General features: G+C 41.9%; 1 protein-coding gene across 2 annotated transcripts in view; it reads right to left on the reverse strand.

Annotated features, from left to right (window-relative positions):
- LOC127004350 (diacylglycerol kinase 1-like) overlaps positions 1–22,989 on the reverse strand; it is a 73,634-nt gene extending 50,645 nt beyond the window's left edge. For both annotated transcript variants that reach the window (XM_050871928.1, XM_050871929.1), the window contains exon 1: positions 22,798–22,989. The gene's annotated coding sequence lies outside the window, so the exon portion shown is untranslated. The remainder of the gene's footprint in view (positions 1–22,797) is intronic.

A 22,989-nucleotide genomic window follows, 5' to 3' on the forward strand; every position in this document is an offset into this window, starting at 1 on the left:
GAAGAGTCACGTCAGGGGCTGAGGACCATGCAGGTGTGTGTGTGTGTGTGTGTGTGTGTGTGTGTGTGTGTGTGTGTGTGTGTGTGTGTGTGTGTGTGTGTGTGTGTGTGCTTTACTCCTGTCATGTGCAATCTCATTTCTGCGAAGTGTTCATATTACGCATTACACAATAGGTAAAACACAGACACAATAACCCATCTCTCTCTCTCTCTCTCTCTCTCTCTCTCTCTCTCTCTCTCAGGGGCGCAGGTGAGTGTGGTCCGCGCGGCTCTAAGGTGTAATTTTTATTGCAATCGATTCTACGTAATGTAATTGCTCCAAGCCTTGCAGGGATACTTGAAAACAATTTTATACTCTCTCTCTCTCTCTCTCTCTCTCTCTCTCTCTCTCTCTCTCTCTCTCTCTCTCTCTCTCTCTCTCTCTCTCTCTCTCTCTCTCTCTCTCTCTCTCTCTCTCTCTCTCTCTCTCTCTCTCTCTCTCTCTCGTTATTATATTTCATCTTATTCATTTTTTTTTTCATTTTCCTCTTCTTCCTCATTTATTCCGTTTATTTCCTTCCTCTTATTATTCACATTCTTTAACATCCTTCTTCTCCCTGTCGTTTCCTCCTCCTCCTCCTACTACTACTCCTCTTCCTTCACCTTCTTCTTCTTCTTCTTCTTCTTCTTCTTCTTCTTCTTCTTCTTCTTCTTCTTCTTCTTCTCCTCCTCCTCCTCCTCCTCCTCCTCCTTTCTCTTTCTTCTCCTTTCTCTTATTATTATTCTTTAACTTCCTTCTTCTCCCTGTCGTTTCCTCCTCCTCCTCCTCCTTCACCTCCTCTCCTCTCCTCTCCTCTCCTCTCCTCTCCTCTCCTCTTCTTTCCTCTCCTCTCCTCTTCTCTCCTCTCCTCTCCTCTCCTCCACAGCCTCCTTTCTTCCTTCGTCATCCGCTGCAGTGAAAACTCTCCCTCTTGTTCCCTTCCCCTTCCCTCCCACCCATCCTTCCGTCCATCCTCCCACTCCCTCCCTGCCTCCCTCCCTCTCTTCCTATATCCTCCATCCCTACCTCCCTCCCTCCCTACCGCCCACGCCTCACGAAGACTTGGCGACCATCCATCTGTTACCTCAATCCTTCCACCAGCATCAAGTACCACCACCACCACCACCACTTTCATCACCACGGCCTTGACCTTCTCCACCACCACCACCACCACTACCATCGTCACCACCTCTACCACCACCACCCACAATTGTCCTTCTTCTTCATTACCATCTCCACCACCACCATCACCAAGACCTTGACCTTATCTACCACTACCACCACCACCGTCACCACCCACATTGTAGTCCTTCTTCATCACCACCACCACCACCACCACCGCCACGACCTTGACATTCTCCGGTGCATCTATCAGAGCCATCACAAACACCTACGCAGCCTCCAGCACGAGTCTGTCTCCACCACCACCACCACCACCCACCACAACCACTCCAAGAAGACGAACAGGAGGAAAAGTAGATAATAACAATTGTAACGTATCAAACTGTGAGCTCTTGTGCGTTTTCTTGGGTCCGTTCCCGTGTTTATCTGGCATCAGCTCTAACACACACACACACACACACACACACACACACATAACAAAGGTCTATTAATAACATCGAGTCTAAAATACGCTTTGCTTTTCTTCTCGTCCATTGATTTGTTAAGTTTTATTCTTCTTCGTCGATTATCACGGGTCGGGTGTACAATGGGAGGGTACTCAGCCATAAATAGCCACCACCAACAACAGCGAGAAGCACGTTTTGAAGCATCCTGTGATCATTATTCACGCCCTTTTTTTCAACCAATTAACCACTGCACCGGGTCTTCTTTTCTTCAGTGTTATATGGTATGGAGCTGGGGGGGGGGGGTCTTCTTTCTCAACGATTGTCGCTCCCTGGTGCTCCACGTTTGTTCTTTTCAATCTATTATTTAATGGGTTTTTTTTTTCTTCTTTTCTCCGCTTCTCTTTTTCTTCAGCAGTTGTTAATTCGTATACTTTCTTCTTTTCTTCTTCCTCGCAAATCATCGTTTCCTTTCAACTCGTTAATTCTGGCATTTTTTTCTGCTTCCTCAACAAGTATTACGTCTTTCCCATCCTTTGACTCGTGCATTATTTCGTTTTTTTTTCTCTCTCTTCTTCCTTAGTCATTACCGCTTCGTAGAATTCCTTATCAATCCGCTAATCCGCTATTCTTCACCTCCTTTCCATACGTTACTCCACGCATTGTTCCTTCTCTTCCTTTCCAGCCAGTAATTCGACCTTTCATCTTTTCTTTTCAACTGAGTATCGTTTTTTTTTCTCTTCTCTTCCACCCGGCAATTACACTTTTCATCTTCTCTTCTCCCTCCGTTATTTCATTCATCGTTTATTTTTCCTTCTCTTCTTTTCCGCCTGTCATATCCACTTTTCTTCTTCTTTTTTCCAATCGTTACTTCATCGTTTTCTTCCTTCTCTTCTTTTCCATCCATCAATTCCACTTTTCGTCTTTTATCCAAGCGTTAATTCATGCATTGTTTCTTCTTCTCTTCTCCCTGGACGATTATCGCTTCGCAGTACTCCACCTCGCGCCCACTTGTCTCGAGGCCCCTCTGCCCGGCTCTCAAGGCCTCTCGACACAAGACCCACCACTCAGGAGGACACGGCGGGCGGCTACAGGACTACAGTGGCACGTCGTCTCGTATTCCTGAATGGGCGTTAACAGATGGAGGAAAAAGAGAGAAAAAGACTGACCTTCCTGCCGCTGTAGGACTTTAATTTTTCTATGTAATGGATTAGACAAACATTATTACTTGGTTTACCTTCATCTCCTTCAGGACTACTGTAGCGCGTCGTATCGTGTTTCTGAATGGACGTTAAAGGATGAAGAAAGAAAGAGAACGCTGTAGGACTTTTAATTCTTCTATGGACTGGATTAGACAAACATCATTACGTGCTTGTCTTCACCTCGTTCAGGGCCACGTCGTCTTGTATTTCTGAATGGATGTTAAAAATGGAGTAAGAGAGAGTGACCTTTTTGATGATATAAGAGTTTGATTCATCTATGGACCGGATTAGACAAATACCATTACTTACTCTGCCTCTCTTTACCTCCTTCATTTGATCATAAGTCCAGTCGTGGGTTCACAACATTCTACACTCACAGGGTCCTTTTTTCATACCTATCGGCTCGTCTGTTTTGTCATTCTCGGTAATAAAAGCATTAGTAGTATGTTATTTTTCTTTCGCTTTCCATCACACACACACACACACACACACACACTCACACACACACACACACATTCCTCACTATAACGCTATTCAAGTACAGGGAAAACACATTGAATTCTTTGGACACCTTCCCCTCTTCACGCGCCCTTCCCTCCCCTTCTTTTGAACACGGGCGGGGGGAGGGAAACAAGAGCCAGAGGAAGGCGAATGGGGCATGGAAAAATGAAAGGGCTGCCGGGTACTTATTCATGGTAGGGTCTGTAGGCCACATCCGGGCCGACAAATTATTCCACGAGGTCCGCCGCTTCGTGTGACAGTGACAAAAAATGTTAATTATTTTTAGCTTAGAAAGGACGCGTTGGTAAATGAGCGTGAATATGTATGTGTGCTGCGGGCAGGCGAGGGCTGGCTGGGAGTTAACGTTTCTGTAAGTGTGTGTGTTTCCTGCTCTTTGGTTACGTGTTATGAGTTTATTTTTGGTTCATTAAATAGAGATTGATTGATGGGCGTGAATGTGTATGTGTACTATAAATAGGCGTGCGTGGAGGTGATGGAAGGGAGTAAGTGTATGTAACTGTGTATACTTTTTGTTCCATAGCAAGCTTCATGGGCGTTATTATAAGTATTCAGTGGATGTACATCTTAATTTTCTTGGCTCAGAATGAACGAAAAAGTAGATGTGCGTGTGTATGTGTAATACGTGTGCAAGAGGGATAAGTGGAAATCAATGTACGTATAACTATATTTGCTTCATCTTATAAATAAACGACCAGTACAATACCGTTTTTCTGTGACTGGCTTTGGTTATTGATGGCGTTTTAAGTCTTAGCATCGAAATCAATAAAGTAAATGAGGCGTCGTGAGGAGAGGGGGGGTAAGAAACAGAACCATTTTTTTATAGTTTGCACAGGGAGTCAGGCTGCACACCTCTGGGGGAACAAAATATAAGTCAGTGATCAAGAACACCATGTCATTTCCTCCTCCCTCCACGCGCAGTGACAGCTACTCCGACGCCTGTCCTTACTTTGAAGGCAAGGTTTGGCAGAGCTGTGGCGAGGGGACTCCCCGAGCGGATCCCGCCCAACCGGCCTTCATAGCTGAGTTTGACTATAGTACCAACAAAGAGAGGAATTCCTGATCAAACCTGGGGACGATGTGGGGCGTGGCGCGTCTTGATACCCTCGTCCTTGAGCGAATAATACCTTTCAAAAGGGGGTGTCAGGTGCCAGATCATTGTGTACATGCACTGGTGTGTCGTCAGTGAACCCGAAACAGTCTTATAATGACAGGTTTGCGGCATTGTAACTTCACTTGGTTGAGATGACACGAAAATGGAAAGAAAACTTCAATCGCGTTTTTTCTCTAATATACGCACACAAATAACAAAATGCATCTAGTCCTATACATTTCATACGATTTTAATTAAAAACTGTGACTTCAAAAGTGGAAATATCATGAAATAAAATGTCCCGCTGAAATGTTTGAAAGGTCATATTTTTTTCGCATACAAAGAAAATAACGTATAACTACTTTTGTTTAAAAATAATCCAAGTAAATGAAAAAGTTACTGAAAAATTAACATAGGACTTTGTTAAGATGGTACTTAATAAAGTATCATGTGGGAAAGTGAAAAATAAAATGGTGCACAAACAGTGAAGGAGATACAAGAATATTAATGTCCGATCCACTTGAAATTTTGCAGTGACAAATTCAGGGTCGTTATGCATAACATAAATGAACCGAGACCGTCGATGCAAATTAAAGGCGCAGTGAACTCTCACCTTCAGAAACACTGCCCTATCTTATCACTTCCCCCCATCTCCGTCGCATGAGTCTCCTCCATCACCAAGCCCCTCACTCTGTACCTTAACTGTGCCCCATCATCAGGCCCTACCATTAACCCCCATTACGCCCTCCCGGTACTCCTCCCATTACATCACTCCCTCCCCTACTCCGCCTCAATTATTCACGAGCTGCCTTGCTATAAAGATTAAGCTCGACATCAGGATCAATAGAGGGCCCTGAGTGCTGATCGAATCTCGTGCAACAGCTCGCTCTTAATATTACTGAGTGGCAACAACACAAGACGTAATATGGTGGTAGTAGTAGTAGTAGTAGTAGTAGTAGTAGTAGTAGTAGTAGTAGTAGTAGTAGTAGTAGTAGTAGTAGTAGTGTTCTTAATATTATTGCTTTTGTTGTTGTTGTTGTTGCTGTTGCCTTTATTGTTGCAGTCATCAATGTAAGAGCCCCCATCACACCCTCCTAATGATTGCAATGCGTCCCGTACTTAGCAAAATTACCCATCTGTGTGTGTGTGTGTGTGTGTGTGTGTGTGTGTGTGTGTGTGTGTGTGTGTGTGTGTGTGTCATTCCGTATTTCACCCACGATAAATAAAATAAAAACATACAAATATCACTATATATTTTTACCGTAGCCATTTACCTAATTATTTACATGCATAAAGGCAAACGACCAAGGTGACAAACTGACGACCCACGAACGATAGAAGTCAGAGAGAGAAGAGAGAGAAGAGAAAGAGAAGTTAAAGAGAGAACCAGATGGAGGGATGAAATCAGAACCTTCGTTGGAGCAGGATGCAGTAGGCTAACATCAAAGAAAGGTGGAATACGCTGGGAAAGGCCTATACAAGAAGAAGAAGAAGAAGAAGAAGAAGAAGAAGAAGAAGAAGAAGAAAAAGAAGAAGAAGAAGAAGAAGAAGATGAAGAAGAAGAAGATGAAGAAGAAGAAGAAGAAGAAGAAGAAGAAGAAGAAGAAGAAGATGATGATGATGATGATGATGATGATGATGATGATGATGATGAAAAAGAAGAAGAGAGCAAGAAAACGACGACAACGACGACAACGAACAACAACAACAACAACAACAACAACAACAACAACAACAACAACAACAACGAGATGATGATGATAAAACTTGAAGACACAGGAACAGAACCTAAAACAACAACATCAAGGACAAGAAGAACAAGAGCACGAGCAAGGGTCATGGAAGACGCAGGAAGGAGGAGGAAGAAGGGGAGGAAGATGACGAAGGAGACAGAGAAGAGGCGAAGAGGGCGAGGAAAGATTAAAGGCGAATTGGAAGAAAACGAAGAAAAAAAAGGAAAAAAAAGAAAGAGATCAACTGCAAACAACGCAAACAACAACAACGGCGCTAACAACAACAACAAGCAAAGGATGATGAGAGCGGGAAGGCTAGGTAAGGTAAGAAGAGGAAGAAGAAACTGATTGGGAAAGATGAGTGGCAAAGAAAACTCCCCCCCCATTTCCCCTTCTTCTTCTTCCTCCTCCTCCTCCTCTTCTTCTTCTTCTTCCCCATCCCGGCTGTGTTTACTTCCTATCATCGTCTTAACGCCAAGGCGGGTGTTTAAGATATAATTAGAAGGATAGTGAGCCGCTAAAAAAGATAAAAAGAAATCGCTCTTTTGCACGGGGCATGAGAGGAGAGAAAGAGAGAGGGGGGGAGGGAGGAAGGGAAGGGAAGGGAAGAGAGAGAGAGAGAGAGAGAGAGAGAGAGAGAGAGAGAGAGAGAGAGAGAGAGAGAGAGAGAGAGAGAGAGAGAGAAAAGAAAGACAAAGAAAAGAAAGATAAAGAAAAGAAAGAAGCGAAAGGAAGAAAAATAGAAAAGAAAGAAAGGAAGATAGATAAAAAGAAAGAAAGCAACTATCATTATCAACATAGGGATTATTATATAGCCTACACCATGAATTCTCCGTACGCTGGTCATTCTGCTGCTTAATACATGTACATCAACTCAATCATTATAAGGAACTCAAAACATCACACATATACGTATTGACTGTGTGCTCTTCGCCGTTGATTTCCTTTCACCCTAAGCTATAAAGACACGTGTGCACGCTGTTTGTCCATCTCCACTTAGATGTGCGAAAAGAAGAAAAAAACAAAGGCCGTAGGGTGTGTCCATCGGTAATTAAGGACAGCAAGAAGAAGAAAAAAACAAAGGCCAAGGGTGTGTCCATCGAAAATAATTAAAAGCAGGGGTGTGGAGTCGGAGTCGGAGTCGGTGGAGTCGGCTACTTTTGGCCGGAGTCGGAGTCGGAGTCGGAGTCGGTAAAAATACCCCCGACTCCGACTCCTTTACCAATCATTAATCGTGTAATGTAGTTGTGAATATTTTTTTCTTTTACATTATCTAGATGTTGTCTATATAGAGTACACGTAATTTCAACTAATTTGGATGTAAATACATGTAAGAAAAAGGACCTCTAGAGAGTGTACCAGCGCTACAGGCAGCATCTGAAGAAAAAAAAAGATCTGCAATAGATTTACATAGATTTACATAGAAAATCAGACCACACAGACCTCATGGTCCAGACTAGGTGGTCTGTCCTTAAACCTAAGTGATTCTACATTAATCAGAAGGCTCCAAAACGATGCATTTCAACTCTAGTTGGTATTAAGTTGAAGGAAGTGACGGTCGAGCTTGTTTTTGAAGGAGTCAATCGTGTTACACTGGACCACTGACGGTGGGAGCTTATTCCATTCTCGCACTACAACGTTAGTGAAGAAAAATTTGGTGCAGTCTGAATTCACTTGTCTACATTTGAGTTTTACGCCATTGTTCCTCGCAAAGTGTCATCGATCATAAACAATGTTGTTCTGTCTACATTCGTGAACCCATTAAGTATTTTAAAACATTCGATCAGTTTTCCTCGGAGGCGACGTTCTCAAGAGAGAACATGTTAAGGGTGGAAAGCCTTTCTTCGTAAGATTTGTTGCGCAAAGAAGGGATCATTTTTGTTGCCCGGCGCTGAACACCTTCTAATTTAGCAATGTCCTTTGCATGGTGGGGAGACCAAAACTGTACCGCATATCCCAAGTGGGGTCTGACTAAACTATTGTAGAGTGGAAGTATTACATCTTTATTCTTGAATAAAAAGTTTCTTTTAATGAAGCCCAACATTCTGTTCGCTTTATTTGCTGCATCGATGCATTGCTGTGAGAATTTGAGGTTTGACGCGATTTTGACCCCCAAGTCCTTAACGCATTGAACGCTTTTGAGTTTAACGCCGAGCATTTCGTAATCGAACTTCATATTCCTTGTTCCAACTTGAAGGACCTGGCACTTGTCTACGTTAAAGGGCATCTCCCATCTATCAGACCAAGCTGAAATTTTGTGCAAATCCTCTTGGAGGCTTTGCCTGTCTTCGTCAGTATGAACCGAGTTACCAATCTTTGTGTCGTCTGCAAATTTACTAATGCGATTATTGAATCCGACATCCACATCGTTGATGTAAATAAGGAAGAGCACTGGGCCAAGAACCGAGCCCTGAGGGACGCCACTAGTGACCGGCGCCCACTCTGAGTTAAATCCGTCAATCACAACTCTTTGTTGTCTGTAGCTCAACCAATTCGCGATCCATTGGTGTACTTGAGGGGCATGGGGGCCGGAGTCGGAGTCGAAAAATTTTAACTCCGACTCCACACCCATGATTAAAAGACAGCGAAAAGAAAAGGAAAAGACACAAGGGCCGTAGGGTTTGTCCGTCGCTATTAAAGACAAGAAGGAAAAAAAGGACAGACAGGCCGCAGGGTTTGTCCATCGCAATTAAAGGACGGCGAAAATAAAAATAAAAACATGAGGCCGTAGGATTTGTCATCGTAAATAGAGGACAGCGAGAAAAAATAGACAAGGGACGTGAGGTTGATGTGGTTTCTATTTCTACGAGGTCTAAGTACAGATAAAGCGCTTCCACTTTTACGTACACGACACAGGCAATTCCATTCATCTTATCTTTTTGTATTGGTGAGCGAATTCCTGGTTATCTCCATGTCGAATCTAAATTTATCTACCTGGGACCGGTTATTCTGAGTCCCAACCTAATTATTTACTACTAGAACCTTGTCTGTGTCACGTGTTTCGGGTGCTGGTTCTCCGACTTGCCAAAAGAAAGGTCAATGGGTGAACGTCTTGGTTGGTTGTGTGCGTGTTAGCCGCCCGCACTTGCCCGAGACCCGTACACAATTATTACAATTATTATTATTATTATTATTATTATTATTATTATTATTATTATTATTAGAGGGGAAGCAGGCAGATAAGGAGGAGTACGGACTCTGTAAGCTCCCAGTTCACAGTCCCCCAAACAGCTGAGACGCCGAGAAAGAGAAAATGAAAAATTAAAGCGATGAGAGAGAAGGAGAAAGAGGACGAGAGAACATAGAAGATACAGAAATGGAGGGACAGAGTGGTAGGGTAATAAAAATCTTAAAGTATACAACAAACAAATAGACAAACAAATAAAGAAGTAAAACAAAAAAAATGTGAGCAACATAATAAAAAAATATATATATAGATATATATATATATATATATATATATATATATATATATATATATATATATATATATATATATATATATATATATATATATATATATATATATATATATATATATATATATATATATATATATATAATAATAAGACAAGCAAAACAAGCACCGCGTTCGTAGACCATCGCTGTCCTATACAATGAAGGCAGGAAGCGGGCTCACTGCACAAGACTTCCTACTCAAGCTCATCCCTATGCTGTTCCATTTCCTACGGTGAGGGCGATCAAGTATCCTTCTTATTTCATTCATTTCACTGGGGCACGCTGAAACAGGCTGATATATTTTGTGTTTCCTCCTTCCCACGACTTTAACATTTTAGGAATATATATCTATATATATATATATATATATATATATATATATATATATATATATATATATATATATATATATATATATATATATATATATTATCTTTAAGGAAAGTTGTTGTTTTCGTGGGGAATATGTTCTTGGTCTGTCTGTTTCACCGTGAAACAAAAACACTGTCGGGTCTGCCTCACTAACCTCCCTTCCCTCCAAACCCAATACTTGCTCTAGGTAAACAGATACATTTTTAGCGACTTATGACCTACACACACACACACACACACACACACACACACACACACACACACACACACACACACACAGGCACAAAAGAAATAAGGCAGATAGTAAAATGGCACGATAGTCGGATATCGAATTTCCGGACCATCATGAAACCCAGATACCGGATATCCGCCCCATTATTACGGCACGACGCAAGTTGAGGACGAAATGCGACGGCCAAGACTCCAAGGCACGCACACACGAGGGCGCGCGCACACACACACACACACACACACACACACACACACACACTTTCAATACACGGTTAATTATTTGTATTACTTATTATATATATATATATATATATATATATATATATATATATATATATATATATATATATATATATATATATATATATATATTAAACACATAAAATAACATAAACATAGAAAACACCTCTTGAAGTGACCAATAACCTCATGGACATTTTAAATCATTGTTGTGAGAATACTGGAAGAGAAACAAATACCAACTTAAAACCAATCTGGAACCTGAGGCCAAACCTGAGCCAAAAACATGACTTCCAAGAACACAGCAGAACACCAAACTCTAAGAACACAGAACTTATCAATAACAAGAGGAACCATAACCCCTGAACAACCGTAACCTTCAAGAACTCAGAGAACTTAGGGTCATATTCTTAAACATCTCGGCGTCCAAGCACACACGTTTGACAAGGCTTTCGTAGAGTTTGGGGCATTTCTTGGGGGTAGTTCTATGACCTTAGTAGTTGTTTGACCAATCTTATTTACTATGCTTGTGAAAAAACACTCATTAAGACCAGATCAAACTCCTTTTCGGCCTTCGGAAATAGCTGAGGTGAGAGGCGGAAGCGTCTAATAATACTGACCTTAGACCCTATTGGAAGAAAACTCGAACAACACAGAAATGCAATGCAACCTCGAGTTTTTTCAGGGAACCACTACAAGGACATCCCACCACACCATCGAGTGAAAGAAAGTCGAGGTGTTGGAGGGGCAAGGGAGTGTTCTTCAACTCTTTCCTACAGCGACAAGGATACCCAACCACACCATCGAGTGAAATCAGGTGAAAGTGTTTATTGGGTACGGAAGTGCTCTTCAAACCTTTCCTGCGGAGACAAGGACCTCCCACCACCACACCATCGAGTAAAATCAAGTCGAGGTGTTGAAGTAGTGAGGGAGTGTTCTTCAAACCTTCTCTACAGCGACCTGACTATATCTAAACTATTACCATTACCGACCTACGTATTCGCAGGCCTTCTGACAGAACTGATAGCTGTGTTTCCCGGCTTCTGCATAGTATTTAGTTATAGATTTATTAAGAAATGGAGACCCAGAGAGTAGTTTGCCGCGGCCCGTACTCTGAAGACCCTGTGGTGAGGAAGCCGCATCCATTACAGACTCAGAGGCGAAATTACATACTAAAGGGCGCACCTCAAACCTTCCCCGCGGCTGAGAGGTGAGGCCGCCGCTCCTGCCAGTCTGCCGACATGGTGTGACGACTCGGCAGCATTACTGTGAATCGACATGGTTATATTTATCCGGTATTATCAAGTTACCGGCATGACTTTTAAGAAAACAGAGCCCACCATTATTTCAACGAAACATTGCTGCATATCAACAGCATAATTGATTCCAGTAAACTATACCTAGATGATGGTAGCAATACGTATAAAATAGTGAATAAACATTTTCTCACAACTTTTACTTTAACTCCCTTGTGATTTTACTTGTACTGAATTTTCATTTACTGACTCGAAATCAACACACTTTTCCGATTATGTTGGTTTAAGACACGCACACATGCAAAAACAGCAAGGTGGTAAAAAATTAAAAGAACGTAAAGTTGTCCGTCTGACACTTAGCCCATGTAAAACTTGTGCCGCGACAGTAAACTGCGATCACAGTCGCTGCTGGATGGCTGAAAGGAAGCGACGCTCACCATGATTTTTATGCTCTTGTCAATTTTTACCAACTGGTTATATTTGAATGTGTACGTGTCATATACCAACAGACACAGAAAAGTGTGTTGATTCAATTCAATGCAACCAAAATTACAGGAATAACAGGGAAATGAAGCAAAATTTCTGAGAGATGTTTAAGGATTATTTCATTTTGCTATCATTTTCCTGTTTTAGGTATACTTTACTGTAATTAATTTATGCTCTTACTATGCAGCAATGTCCAGTCAAGACGATGGTAGGCTTAGTTTTCCTAAATATCATCTAGTAGCTTGTTATTAGTGGATATACTTGTGTAATGTCAAGCTTCTCTCTTCCTCTCTGTCCGTCATCCCAACATGGCCGCCAGGTGCTTTAAAAGCTAGGCCCAGGGAACCATCTACTAAGTAACTCTGTGGGCGAAAGAGACGGCACCAGCGCCGGAGAGAAGCTAAGCGAAAGTAGTCATCATCCGCCCCTAGACTTTATTCACTTCGCCTTTCAAACGCCGTAGGTAGTGAGGGAAGATTACAGCCTACCGGAGAACCTTTCCATGCATACTGTTATTTTTCTTATCAACAAAAGTCGACATACCAAAAGCCCCCCAAAAAAGTGCAGCGGGAGAAGAGAGAAAAAAGAAAAAAAATATTTCGCCAAATTGCTACTCCAACAAAAGAGGAAGAGAGACTTGCCAGAGTAGTATGTATAAGTTAGTTGAGGTCCAGAGCTCTCCATTTTACCGTTTTTTTTTTTTTTTACCGTAAAGGATACAGACCACATACAAAACATTAAAAACGATGATGACGATGATGATGATGATGATAGTAGTAATAGTATAATCCGTTTCATTCCGTCTGTCCACTCGCGAACGTAGATGTGGCACCTGCGCACTGTTAGTTCGTGATTGCGTGAAGATCAACTTTATATTTTTTGGGATATATTTGAATGTTTGTGTATACAAAAAAAACTCAAGCCTCTTATATGAACCGCAAACATGCCGATTTGCATCGATAATTATAATCTACCATTCAAGCACACCAAAGAACAACTTGTATATCAAACATTATAGTCTGATCACACTCGAACGATTTATAGCCTTTCAGATACCCATATTTCATCTCATTCAGGTACATAAAGTGACATCAGACTCTACAAGTGTCTATACATAAGGAATTTTGATGCGTGGCATTTAACATGTAACATGGGTAGCCTAATATTTGAAATAGCCTAGCATCGGATTCAACAGTTATTATTTACTATTTCATGTTATTTCGATTATTAATCAGTATTTACAAGCAGTGAATTATTAAGATGCCTTTATTTGCACTTGCAGAGCCATATGTCTTCAAACATACATGAAATGAGCTATCAATCAACCAATTTGAAAAAAACATAAGATCGTTCGAGCATGTTGTGACTATGTTATTTGATACAAGCTTGTCTTTTCGTGTGCTTGTATGTTAAATTATCGATGAAACGACTGAGTTGTTTTTTGTATACATAAATATTCAAATGTATTGTTGAAAAATAAGCTTGAATGTCTATCACAACAGTTGATTTTCACGTATTCACGAACTAGAAATGCGCAGGTGCCACATCTATCAAAATTATCGCTTTGTTGGTGGACAGATTAAATGAAACAGACTATAGTAGTAGTAGTAGTAGTAGTAGTAGTAGTAGTAGTAGTAGTAGTAGTAGTAGTAGTAGTAACAATAATAATAATAAAAATACTAATACTACTACTACTACTAATAATAATAATAATAGCCGAGTGGCTTAAGACTACCCACATGCTGCCCTGAAGACCACCCATCAACCCGGACTCTAGAGGAAACCGTCCAGGTGAATCAAGAACGAGCTCCGGGGGGGCAGCAAGAGCCAAGAAAAGATGGCACCACTATAAAACACTTGCCTGCGCCATAACGGGCTGGGGCCGACTACCATCCAGGCCCCTCAAGAAAGCCTACTGGCGCTACAGGCTGGCACGTAAAAAAATGAAAGAAAGAAAGAAAAAAATAATAATGATAATAATAATAACACCCTCAACATGCTGCGCCAATCCCAGAAAATAGAAATGGAGCCATGTAAAAATTAACCATTTATTTCCAGGTTGTTTTACCCTTGGACTGTCGCCTTGACGGTAAATATCAAGAAAAAAATAAGATACCGGTAATCTAGGAAGGAAAGCTATCTGCTCACCTGAACACATCTCTCTCTCTCTCTCTCTCTCTCTCTCTCTCTCTCTCTCTCTCTCTCTCTCTCTCTCTCTCTCTCTCTCTCTGCAGACAATTCCTCACCTGGCGACACTAATGCACGGACGGATTTCCTGCTTCCTTCCCCTGATCGCTCCCAAAAAATACTTGCACTTGTTTTCCTTGAGTGCACATGTAAATAGATAAATACTTATAGGTAGACAGACGGACATAAAGGAAATAGATGGATAAAAGGACAGACAGACGGACAGAAATAGCTATAGTTTGATAGCTAGATATATAACGACAGATAGTCATACACAGACATAAAGATACATATATAAATGGATGTTCAGATAGACAGAAGACACATATTGGCAGACATTCAGAGATAGACACAAATAGATATAAAGATAAACAGAAAGACAGAGGTAGATAGGCATATATAAACAAGCAGACAGATAGAGATTAAGTAGACAGTAGAAAACCAGATACACAGATAGATGCAGGTATACAGAGTGATAGATAGATTTACTGACCACACATTGCAACCCATAATCCGAGAGGAAAAACAGGAGAGCGAGAAAAGTAAGGAAGGAGAGAAGGGGAAGAAGGAAAGAAAAAGGGATGAGCGGATGAGGTCGGGACGAAGAGGTTCAACAATGCCCCTCTGAGAACCTCCTCCCCACCCACCCCACCCCTTCCCTATTCCTCTCCTCGTTCCCCCTCAGTAACCAGGTAACGACACGGAACACAAGGCGTGGGGAAGGCATTTTTAAGAGGGGTCACATCCCCCTTGCATCCCCCTCCTTATATTTGCGGCCCTGGGGATGAGGGGCGACTAAGGGGAAGAAAGCGCTGCGCCAAAGGGAAATTAGGGTCCCCTTGTTCCTTTGATTATGTATTGGAGGCGCAGGTTAATGGGGAGAAAATAAAAGAGAGTGGGAAGGTGGAAGAGCTCGGAGGAGGAAAATGAAAAAATGTTTGTAAGAAGATGAAGATAAGAAGATGATACCAAATAAGATCAAAGAATATGAAGTAAAACGGTTAGGCCTATATGAAAGAAAAACAGATTAAATAAAGCCTAAATTTAAATCGGTTGTTTTAGTGTTCATAAATGTTTGGATAATGTGATAAACAGGTGTCATTGCATAGATTGAACATAGTGATGGGGAAGAATAGTTGTTAGCACGTAAATATGGGTAATGCTTGGAAGAGAAAAAAAATATCGGTATGTATGTAAAAAAAAACTAGTTATATCATACCTCACACTATAATAGCTCCCCATACTTTCATCCACCCCATCCACCACCATCACCTCCCACACACGCCCTATATCACAATCATCAATCACACCCTCACCTATCACCCCCCCCCCCTTTATCACCATCACCCCTCCCAACACACACACACCATACATCACATCATAACACTTCTCCCTCCCTCCCTCACACCATTTACCACAACACACTTCTCTCTCCCTCCCTTCCTCACACCCTCATCACGCCGTCCTCCCTCATACCGTCACCACCCCTTTCTCACCACCCTCATGCCCTCCACCTCACACATACATCAGCACACCCTCACCCCTGAACAGTCGCCCCTACCACACCTCCCCCTGGATCAAGTTCAAGGTAAGGAGTGCGGGGCGAGGGATGAGGAGGTGGGGGAGCTGATACCTAGTGACGGGTTGGGCGTGCTCGAGCCGGGGGTCAGGCAGGCACTCTCGACAGGCACCATAATCACCACCACTACCACTATGCATGCAAGCTAGTATGTCCTGTCACTCTTCTGTATGCTCCGTATGGGTCCCGGCAGCGTGAGAATATTTAATGAAAGATAATATATCCCGCATTGGCTGATAAATATTTAAATGGTATAAACAAACCGGCAAAAATAGTACATGAATATACCTACATACCTACATGAACGTAATTAAATAAATAAAAGAATAAATATGAACAGATAAACGAAAACTACACTCTCTCTCTCTCTCTCTCTCTCTCTCTCTCTCTCTCTCTCTCTCTCTCTCTCTCTCTCTCTCTCTCTCTCTCTCTCTCTCTCTCTCTCTCTCTCTCTCTCTCTCTCTCTCTCTCTCCCTTTTTTAATCAAGGGTATAATACGAAGAGGAAGTGGGCTCTCTCTCTCTCTCTCTCTCTCTCTCTCTCTCTCTCTCTCTCTCTCTCTCTCTCTCTCTCTCTCTCTCTCTCTCTCTCTCTCTCTCTCTCTCTCTCTGTCCTTTTAACCTTTCCTCGCCTCCCCCCCCCCCCTCCACATACATACACACACACACACACACACGCCTCCCTTCACTATATCATATTCATTACCCAAAAGCATTTTCGTATTTTTTCTTCATATTTGCAGTGCGTTAAAAATAAAAGTAGTGCAAATATTTCCAGCAAAGCCACGTATGTTGAGGTTTATGAGTCATTGTTATTACTAGCGTTACCATTATTATTATCATTATTATTATTATTATTATTATTATTATTATTATTATTATTATTATTATCATTATATCATTATTATTATCATCATTAATACAACCTTTAGTATTGTTAACGCGTATTATACTTGTTGTTACTGTTTCTATTATTATATTATTTGATGCTTATATTATATGTTGCCTGTTTTCAAGTATTTTCAAAGATTTAGTGATCTATTTATTATCATAATCATTATATTTATTTTTTTAGTATTTTTATAATTATTATCATCCACGACGAAATAGAGCTTGTCACCAACCAACCAGGCGTGGAGGCAAGCAGACCCGTCCCGAAGGTCTGTAAGTACACACCAAGGATTCTTGAGTATTCCAGAGACTCCTTGGTGTTCACATATCAGTCTTGTGGCAATGTTAAGGAAAATTCTAATGGTAGGAGTTTCCCGTGGACGTTTGAGAACATCTTTTACAAGGTCTAAGCCAACATTTAGAGCGTTACACATGAAATCTGCATATATTCACATACATATAATAAACTTACACAAAATCTCCATAAATTTACATGAAATTCACTTGACTTTCTTGTTAATGTCATTAGGTTGGCTGGCCCTCCCGTAAAAACGGCGGTGGGCGTCTGAGAATTATTTTTATTTTCTTAAAGTCCCTAGCAAACGTCTTTAAAGTTACCCACAATCATAGGCCATAAATATACGTAATTTATATAAAGTTTACGTGAATTTCTTAGTAATGTCTTCATCAGGTTTCAGAAGGTCTGCAAAAATAGAAGCTATGTGCATAAACAGGTTCAGTCAGAGCCTAAAAATATGGCAAGCAGCCTTGGCCGTGTCAGGCCGTTCAAGCTGCCGGGTACCCCGGTACAACAGACGTAGGCAGATCATAAAGTGTATATTAAACGAAGTGTGATTGTTTGCTCTGCCGAGGCCGTGCGACCCATTTGCAAGACTTCGGGTAATACTAAGAGCTGTGTCTCCCGTAATTTGGTATTTCGTTATTTATTCATGAAGAAGTGTCGACTTAAACAACAGTCTATCTATCGCGACTCAGCAGTGAGACGTGACCCTTTTACTTAAATGAACACGAACAGAGTGAGGTGAGGCCTTCCTGGCAGACCCGGGATTCCGCTAGAGACCATGGGAGGCACCGCTGTTGTGCATGCTGGCAAATTTATACCACGCACCATTTCAGTTAGTGTATACTCCCGGAAAGAAAAAACACGAGACAGTTTCGTCTCACCACTCAGCACTTTCCTTCAAGTGGTTAATATTCGTGCGTAGGATAACCAAGAAATGCAAAGGAATAATGGCACAAATCGTCAATACCCAATATAAGAATTAGCCGTACACATGAACACTTCATTTTTTTTTCTCCTACGTACACGATGCAGTTTCCCTGATAACACTTCTTTTTTCTCTGCATATCACCCATAATAATAAAACCGTTTCTTGTCTATTATTTAACATTCCTCCTTCATATGAAAACCGAGAGAAAGGGAGAGCCGACACAACAACCCAGTGCCAACATTTGCTTCTCAATATTTCACCCACGAGTCCACAAAACACTTTCCTCCCTCCTACTCAACACCCCATTCTAACGTGTATAACCAATAGAAAAGACGACAAAATCTTCTCCGCATTGCACCCCCAACCACGAAACTCTTCCTTCCCTACCATTTAACGCCCCCATTCAAGCTTCTGCATATGATTACCACGAAGAGAAGGCGAGGGAAAGACAATAACATGTATCCACCGCATGAACTGCAAGCATCAACAAAACACTTTTTTTTCTCTCGGCATTTCACCCACATTATCACTATCAGCAGCAGCCATTAGCATTCCACTGCAGTCCTAACCTTCTTCATCTTTCTGTCTGCGAACACCAGATTTTGTAAACGTTGCATTAGTATTTATCAGCAGTTATGTGGCTAGTTTGGCTTGTTAATTTGATTACATTCTGGGGACGGAGTTAGCCAGAAGTGTTGGATTTTCACAGAGTTAAATCGACATTACAAAGTCAGTCGTAAAAATTTATATAAGAGAATCAACGAAACCAACTAACCACGCCTTGATAAACGGGTAAAAAAAAAAAAAGACAAATCAGGCACATTATTGTTGATGAAGACTAATACGACGTTTAATAAAGCACATTCTAACTTCAACTTCACCTGGTTCTCTGCGTCCAGGCTGGCTTTTACGATTCCTATTCCTATGTTACTTTGACTGTCTATCTGTTACGAGTTCTACGCCTCCACCTACCATTAACCCGGTAGCAGCGACGGGCCAAATTTGTGCCATGATATAAACCCCAAAAATAGATGATGCATAAACTGATCGCAAATGCTTTGATATATATTATGAAATGGTTTGTGTGAGTGATGATTTTTTCTCATTTTTCTCGCTTAGAGGGACCATTAAGAAACATGATCCCCGCAGCTACCGGGTCAAACGTTCCCTTTCAATCGTGTAGGACTCCAGCATGTGACAAGTGACAACCAACAATACAAGAAGAGGGCGTGACACAGCGTAAGGGTATCCTCCAGCTGACCCTGAGCCCAAGACAAGACTGACACCCACCTGACAAACACAACGTGACAAGAAACCAAGCAGTCAGTGTACACGCCATGCAGAGTAACACTACACTGAGTTGCTTGCCCATGTGTATACCGTGTGAGCCATTCAGTGAGTCAGTCAGTTCAGTGAGGAAGGTCTTTCTTGCTTGTCATGAGGAGGAGGAGGAGGAGGAGGAGGAGGAGGAGAAAAATACGACGATAATGATATTGAAGAAGAAGAAGAAGAAGAAGAAGAAGAAGAAGAAGAAGAAGAAGAAGAAGAAGAAAGAAGAAGAAAAAAGAAGAAGAAGAAGAAGAAGAAAAAGAAAGAACAAGGGGGAAAAATGGAAGGGGACAAGGAAAAGGAGGAAGATGAGAAGAAAAACAAGACGATGTTGATAGAAGAAGAAGAAGAAGAAGATGAAGAAGGTACAACAAGAAGATAAAAAAGAGAGAGATGGAAGAAGACAAAGAAAAGTAGGAAGAAGATGAGAAGAAGAAAAATACGACGATGATGATAATGAAGAAGAAGAAGAAGATCAAGAACAAGAAAAAAAGAACAAGAACAGGAACAAGAACATAAAGAAGAAAAGAACAAGAAGAAATAGAAGAACAAGAACAGGAAGAGAAGAAAAGAGGTGGAAGAGGGCAGGGAAGAGGAGGAGGAAGAGCCATCATCAGCAGCAGCAGCACCACCAGCAGCTGTCAAAACAAAAATTAACGAAGAACGGTGTGAGTGTTTGACTTCCCATCGATGTTAAGCTGATGCCTGGGCATTATTCTCCCCCTCCCTCTCCTTGTGTGTGTGTGTGTGTGTGTGTTTCTCCTTCACCCAACACCAAACACTGGCTTGTGACCTTCTGCTGTTTGGTCTTAGGCTGAGCAATGGAGGAAAGGTAGAGCAAACAACACACACACGCACACACATACACACACACGCACACACACACACAAAAAAAAAAAAATATATCGGCTTGCTCCCTCACACACCATCGCGATAAGAGAGAGAGAGAGAGAGAGAGAGAGAGAGAGAGAGAGAGAGAGAGAGAGATGGATGGATTAATGAGCAAGCAAACATTACGTAACTCTGATGTGTGTATGTGTGTGTGTGTGTGTGTGTGTGTGTGTGTGTGTGTATGTGTGTATGTGTGTATGTGTTTCCCAGCAAGGGCGTAAGCTACAAACACACTGAATATTTCCAACCTAGCAATATTATGCCGACGAAAGTTTTGGCAACAGAAACTAATTGAAGATTATTATTTTAACATCCATTTTATTTTTGTCTTTTATCTCCCATTATTCTCTCTATTCTCGTTCTTCCGCTTCTACTACTTCCACTGCTTATATTTCTAATACTATTGCTACTACCATTACCACTATTACTATATACCGTACTACTACTATCGTACTATTACTACTACTTCTACTTATTAATTTTACACCAAGTGCGAAAGTAAAGCCAGAATTAAGAGAGGAAACAGTAATTTATTTCGCAGTAAAAGTCAGGAACTCGGAGAGAATTTCGTTTTTAAAAAGACAGACACAGACAAAGAGACAGGCGGGGTGAGACAGGCACATACAAAAAGATAAAAAGATGTACAGACGGACAGATATAGAAGCAGACATACAGTGAGACAGATAGACAGGCAGAGAGTCAAACAAGCATCCAGACAGATAAGACAGACTATTAGACACACACTGACAAGACAGGAAGATATAGACGGCCAGGCAGACAAGAGAGACAGTAGGAAAAAGACAAACAGACAGACACAGACAGACAGACGGAAAGACAAACACTGCACGCAGACCGACAGACAGACAGGTAAAGACAGGCAGACAGATAGAATTACACAAACAAACACAGACAGACGACAGACACGCACAGCCAGATAAGCAGTAAGACGGATGAAGCAGACCAGCAGACGCACAGATTGATAGATACAGACACAAATACTTGGACAGACAGAGACAAACAGACCGACAGACACAAAGATACGTGCGGCCAGGCAACAAAGCAAGGATACTGTAAAAACAGACAGATGTAGACTCCAATTAACTATACAAACTAGCTGGAAAGACCAACAACCTGAGAAATGGACAGACAGACACACACAAATGGACAGACAGACACACAACTGACAGAATGCGGAAACAGATGGACAGAAAACACCCTAACAAGCGGACAAGTGGACGGACGAGCCAAACAGCGGATAAAGACACATCAAACAGTAGAGCATGTGGCGGAGTTATTGCCAATCCAACAGAAAAAAAATACTTCACCACTCACTGCTTATAGAGACTAATCCCTCTTATCTGTCACTTCTGATAGCAAATGGATGATCGAACCCTTTCATCGTTTAATTTTCGATACTAAAATAACCTTCCCTCTTCAGAAGATGAGGCGTAGCAATGAAAAAAAGTCATCCGTTCATATCTATTCTTATGTACGTATGCACACATGTGGGTTAAGAAATAGGGCCGTGTGTGTGTGTGTGTGTGTGTGTGTGTGTGTGTCGCCGATCACGGATGGCAGCGCCGCGCAGTCCCACGGAGCTGCAGTAATGATACATAATGATGCTTAAGTAGATGATGGTGATGACGAGAAAGCGAAAGAGGAGGAGGAATAGGTAGAGAAGGAAAAGGAGGAGGAGAAAGAGGATGAGGCGCAGAGGGAGGACGGGGAATATGGATGCAGGGGCGGCGGCGGCGGCGGTGAGGAGTAGACTAGTAAAGAGGGTGGTGTTGATAATGGCTGCCTGGTAATAATAATGGTGATGGTAATAGTTGTGAGAATAATGATAGTGAGAGTAACTGTTATTATCATCATCAGTAGTAGTAGTAGTAGTAGTAGTAGCGATGGTGGTGGTGATGGTGGTAGTGATGGTGGTAGTAGTAGTAGTTGTAGTGGTAGCAGTAGTAGTAGTAGTAGTAGTAGTAGTAGTAGTAGTAGTAGTAGTAGTAGTAGGCCTAATAGTAGTGGTGGTAGTAGTAGTAGTAGTAGTGGCAGTGTTAGTGGCAGTGGTGGTAGTAGTAGTAGTAGTAGTAGTAGTAGTAGTAGTAGTAGTAGTAGTATGTGCAAAGAAACGGTGTGCATTTCCTCGTTTATGTGGGGATCACGAGAGAAGATACACTAACCATACGGGTGTCTGCATGTCGTTACCATTAGCGGGGCTACATACACACACACACACACACACACACACACACAATTCCCGCATTCACATAAATCAACATGCACTATTTTCTATATGTTCTGTTTACGCCCCACCACCTGTCAGGCGAGGGCACACCTCCCTGGCGCCCTCAAACACGGATGCGCCCTTCCATGAAACAAGCGCCATGCGGAGGGTGACATGACACCGCATGACAACTACGAGCCGCCGCAGCGAGGTAACTCTTCATACACTTACAAATTTTGACCATACGTAGTTATAGATGTATAGCTACATTGGAGCGGACAGTGCGCTTACCTGGTAATGGTGCTTCGGGGGGCCACGGTTGCTACTGTCTAAGGTCAAAGAGAGAATGGCGGTGGTTAGGGTGGAAGGACTCCGTCACATGGCCCTTACGGCTCTGCGGGCCAGCTGCGACACGCCGCACACTCACCGCCACACCGCCCGGGTGCCAGGCATGTACTGGAGCCACGCACTCACTCGCACATC

This window comes from Eriocheir sinensis, chromosome 28, assembly GCF_024679095.1.
Source record: "Eriocheir sinensis breed Jianghai 21 chromosome 28, ASM2467909v1, whole genome shotgun sequence".
NCBI classification, from domain to species: Eukaryota; Metazoa; Arthropoda; class Malacostraca; order Decapoda; family Varunidae; genus Eriocheir; species Eriocheir sinensis.